We start from the raw sequence: 5,470 nt of genomic DNA on the forward strand, positions 1-5,470 counted from the left end.
CATCAGGGCATCTGAATTTGAGGATCAGTGTTGAGATAGGAGTATAATTTAGGGACCAGACTGGTGAGAAGGGGGGATAGAATTTAGAGGGCTATTACGGGAGGCATGTTTAGTGTTGAGGTCAGAATTGAGGAGACAGAGGGTAAGGATTTGTGGGTCAGAGATGGCAGAACCAGCAGAACGTGGGAGGTCAGAGTCTGGGGAGAATGTGACAGGCTCCAGGGAACAGGTCAGGATTTGAGTTCAGATTTGGGAAAACAGGGACTGGAAATGTCAGTGTTGGAGGCAAGTAGAGAATTGAGGGTCAGGGCTGGGAACAGAGTACCCGTGTTTGGGGTCAGATGAGGGGTCCTGGGAGGTCCTCGATGATGAGGCAGGTCCCAGCATCTTCATATCTGTTCCCCAAGACCAGCACTTACTCCTGGGAGCTGAGGAAGGCATTTTCATTCTGAACCGAAATGATCAGGGGGCCACGCTGGAGATGGTGAGGGCCAGGCAGCACCGCGGGTGAGCCAAGGGTGGGAGGCTGGAATTGGGAGGTGCTGGGGTCTTACAGGAGCTGTCTCCTCCATGCTCTGCAGCTCTTTCTAGCCGGACTACCCGGGTGTACTCCATCAACAATGTCCTCATGTCTCTCTCAGGTCTGGCTGTGGGTTGGTTGGGATGTGTTGGAGTGGGGGGTTCACAACTTAAGGAGTCAAGTGTCACGGGATGGGAGCTAGCTGGGCACAGCTGGAAAAAACACTTAGGATCCCCTTCCAAAGAGCCCACAATTCAAATCCTAGCCACGTTTTAAATTAAGGACTTGGGGCAAGAGACTTTGGCTTCCCAAGCCTCTGTTTCCCCATCTGTAAAATGGGGCTCACAATACTGCCACCTCTCAAGTCAGTTTTGAGGTATTCCTACAATGAGTTAGTCTTTACATTTCTTTGATGGTCATATGACATTCCTTATCCCATATTTTACTAAACTAGAGTGAGCGAGCTGAAGGTTAAAATTTTGTGTCATTGTTTTACAAAAGCTTTGTGTAAAATAATTTCTCATTTGTGAGGGAACACCAAGCCAGATAGGATTTGTGAGCTCATTAATATCACATCAGGGATGAGAAACTTTTACAGAATCTCTAGGTATGTTTCTTCTTAAAGTTTTGTAATATGTGTAACTTTAACTGACTGGTTAAGTGTCCATAGATTCTCATGTGACTACAGGCACCACTAGGGTTAGAAACGTACTTATTTTAGGCACCATTGTTCACCAGAGCCAAGCACACTGCCTGGCCTCCCGTGGGCATTTAAAATATGTTAAGTGAGAAGCCAAGAAATACAGGTGCTTGAGATTTAAAGGCTTGGGCATTTCAAAGGGATGGGGCCCAGGGAAGGGATGGGGAAAGCTGGGAGTGTGCAGTGCCCTATAACTTCCTGCTTCCCCTAAATACACACACCCTGCAGGAAAGACCCCCCACCTGTATTCTCATAGCATCCTGGGCCTGCTGGAATGGAAAGAGGCCAGAGCAGGAAGCCCCATTGCTCACATCAGTCCCCACCGGCTCCTAGCAAGGTACGAGACCCCAGTGGAACCACAGACCCCTCTAATATCTGATTCCTACCCCGCACCCCCACCCCCACCCCCACCCCCACCCCCACTCACGCCTACCTGGTTCTGCAGGAAGAACATGGTCTCCACTAAGTTCCGGGATACCAAAGGTTGCCGGGCGTGCTGTGTGGGGGAGAGAGAATCTCGTGGATATGCAGAGGGGAGCAGGGCCTGGGGCATGACTTGGACTCTAGCCACTGAAGAGGGTTGCGATTTAAGGCAGGGTGTCCAGAGCCCGGGGAAAGATGTGTGGCCTTTGGGGGCACGGGGCAGGGGAGACAGGATTGACCCTAACCCATCCTTCCCCACCTCCACAGCGGAGGGCGCTAGCTCCGGGGGCCCGTTCCTGTGTGGGGCATTGGAGACATCCGTGGTCCTGCTTCAGTGGCAGCAGCCCATGAACAAGTTCCTGCTTCTCCGGGTAGGGGGCCTGTAAGCACTGGGGACTTTGTCAGGTTCTGTGGCGGGGGCCTTCCACTCTTCTGCTGAGAGCTCTTTGAAGTCGGGCTTCCACCCGAGGTCTCTTCCCAATCACCCGGAGAGCCCGCTCACCTGGAGGCTCCTCCTTCTGAGGCCCTCCGGTTCTTTAAGCCCCGCCTTTCGCCCCGGGCCTAGTTCTTCTTCAGGCCCTGTGCCCCGCCAGGTCTCTTAGGAGACCCTATTCAGATTCTTGGAGCCTCTAAGACTTTGGTGCCTTGGAGGCCACGCCCCCTGGGGGCCCGGCCTTTCTGTCCCCAAGGCGGCACGCCCCCTAGTGGAAGCCACGCCCACTCTGAGACCACACCCGTCAACTTCTAAGCCCTCTGAGGCCTCAGCCCCTCAAGTTTCTACATGGAACCTCCCAAGACTGAGGGCTCCGGAACTCCTTCGGGAGCCCCAGGCTGACTCTCTTCCAAGGCCACGCCCTTCCCAGGCCCCGCCTCAAACCTCCTCTGAGTCCGCCCCTTCCCGTGCGGCCCGCAGCAGGTGCTCTTCCCGCTACCCACGCCTCTGCCCGTGTTCTCACTGCTGACCGGGCCAGGCTCCGAGCTGCCCGCCATGTGCATCGGCGTGAGCCCCGGGCAGCCGGCGAAGTCGGTGTTCTTCCACACCGTGCGCTTCGGCGCGCTCTCCTGCTGGCGGGGCGAGATGAGCGCAGGTGAGTGGGACAGGTCCTGGGAGGGGTGCGGCTTATCAGGTTAGCGGCGTTGGGTCTGGGTAGCTGGGCGGTGCTTAGCCTGAAGCGTAACTGGGAAGCGGGCTGAACTAAGAGGGGACTGGAGAACGTTGGGTATATATAACTGGTGAGATGGATGACGGGGAGGGGGAGAAGGAGGGTGTGAGCAACTCTGTGATGGCTGGGGTTTAGCCTGCTTGCCTGGGGATACAGACGATGCCTAGCAGAGTTTAGGGGAATGAGGTGGAATTGGTCCTTGCACTTCCGCCTCTCAAGCAGAGCACAAGGGAACAGTCCAAGTGACTCAGGTCGAGGAAGACAAGGTGATGGTCACTTCTGGATTTCGGATGTGCACCTTTGTCTCTGACCATCTCCCTGTCTCCACAAAGCTCAGGAAAGGAAGGACTTCATTAGGAAGTCCTAGGCGGGGAATATGAGGGCCACAGAGAGGAAGTGACTCACGTCACCAGCTTTCAGACCTGCTCTGGGCCCTCTCTGTCTGTGTCTATATTGTCCCTTCTGAATCTCTGTTTCTCAATGTGTCTGTCTTCAGACTTCTTGGTCTCTGCCCAGGTCGCTCTTTGTCTGCCTCAGTTTGGATCTGTTTCTGATTTTCTGTCCCTGTCTCTGTCTCTCTCTGACTTTCCTCATTTTAACAAAGTCACATCACCTCCTGCTCAGAGCCCTCCCTAGCCTTCCATTTCCCTCCAACAATAAGCCCAAATTTCGCATCACAGCACTCGAGTCTGTTGCCCACAACCACCCCAGGCTGACCCACCTTCTCTCCACTCCACCCACTTTGCCACTTCCCAGGCTCACCAGGCAATTTCCTACCTCCAGACCTTTGCACTTGCTCACCTTGTTCACGTTGAGTGGGAATGCTCCCATCCTCAACCCCGTCACCTTCTCAGAGTTGACTTCACTGATCACCCAGTATGAAACGTCATACCCCTTCCTACACGTATTTCCTGTTGTCTTTTCTTGCTTTTGTTTATTCTATTTATTCGCATCTCACATACTGTTTCTTTCTCCTATTTCTCTTGTCTACTGTCCGTATCCCCCACTGGAATATTCTCTCCACGAGGGTGGGGATCTCTGTCTCTATGTCCACAGCTGTTTCCCCATTGCCTACCAAAGCACCTGGCACACAGTAAATGTGTAGTCTGTTGAATGAATCTTTCTCCATCTGGCTTCTGGTTCCCTGTATCGCTGCCTGTATCTTTTGCTGACCATTCCTTGTCCCCTCATGTTACCCCCTCCCCATGTGGTACCTGGTGTCTGTGGCAGCCAGGGGCTCCTGGGGCCAGGTTTCCAGGTCCCCATCTGACACCATGCCGGGGTGATATTTGCAGGCACAGGCCCCCTGTCAGAGCTCCAGATCAGCTATATCTGCCGGGAAGTGCTCCAGGTGAGGCGATGCTTGGTGGGTTTGGGTGGGGGCAGGGCCCTGCTCACACCCCCAGAACACTCACAGCCCCCCTCTCCACCCTCCTCCCCAGGGACTGGCCTATCTACACTCACAGAAGAAGATACACTGGGACATCAAGGTGATCTGGGGGCAGAAAAGTAGCCTTGGTGGGTGGGGGCCTCTGGGAGATGGCAGTGGTATTTGGAGGGCTCAGGCGGTGTGTGACCAGGGAGCAGAGGCAGAGTTGGGCTGGCAGTAGGGAGGGGTGTCTCTGACAGCCTCTGATCCCCCTTTCTTCCCCAGGGAGCCAACATCCCCATCAAGGACCCTGGGGAGGTCAGACTGGGTGAGTGTGGCTGGTGGGGGTGGGGAGGGGGACTGGCTGGGAGCCAGAGGGGACAGGGACCCTAGGTCAGTATGTCTCTCCCTCTGCCTCCAGCTGACTTTGATATATCGGCCCAGATCGGGGCCACACTGGCTCGACGCCTCTCTTTCATTGGGACACCCTACTGGTGAGGGGTGCCTGGCTGACAGCCAGGGGTGGTGCGGGCTTGGTGGTGGTGGGCAGCGGCTTACCCCAACATGGATCTCTGGGAATCTCCATCCTGCATTTTTGTCCTGCCGCTGACTTTCTCTGTTGAGCGTTCTGTGTACTCTGTGGCTCTCGCTTGAGTTTTCCATTTCCCTAGGTCTTTCTGTGCATGTCTCCCCTCCACGTGTATTTCTCAGTGTTTCTGTTGATTTTGATCCTGATATCTGTCTCTCCATATCTGTCCATGGCTGTCTTTTCTGTCTGTTTCAGTCTGTGTCTCTCACTGTCTCTTTGCCTCTCTCTGTCTCTGTTTTCTAGTCTATCTCTGACTCTCTTTCTTTAACTCTCTCTGTCTTTATTTCTGTCTCTCTGTCTCTTTATGTGTCTGCATATAACTCTCTCTGTGTCCCATTCTCCGGCTCGCTCCCTGTCTCTCTCCTGTCCCCCCACCCCCTACCTAGAGACTCCCCTCCCCTTCAACATGTCACTCATGGCTCTCTGAAGGTCTCTGCCCCTAGGATGCCTCCGGAAGTTGCGGCCGTGGCCCTGAAGGGGGGATACAAGGAGCTGTGTGACATCTGGTCCCTGGGCATCACAGCCATGGAATTAGCCAAGCTACAGCCACAAATCTTTGACGTTCACACTCTCGGGTATGCAGATGTGGCAGGTCCACCTGGTCCCAGATATCCCACTCGACTCTGACCCCGAAAACCACCCCCCGCCTGCTTCCCCACATCAAGACCCCCCTACAGGGGATCCCTCTCCCTTCGAGCCCAGCCCG

Source organism: Camelus dromedarius, unplaced genomic scaffold, assembly GCF_036321535.1.
Source record: "Camelus dromedarius isolate mCamDro1 unplaced genomic scaffold, mCamDro1.pat HAP1_SCAFFOLD_167, whole genome shotgun sequence".
NCBI lineage: Eukaryota > Metazoa > Chordata > Mammalia > Artiodactyla > Camelidae > Camelus > Camelus dromedarius.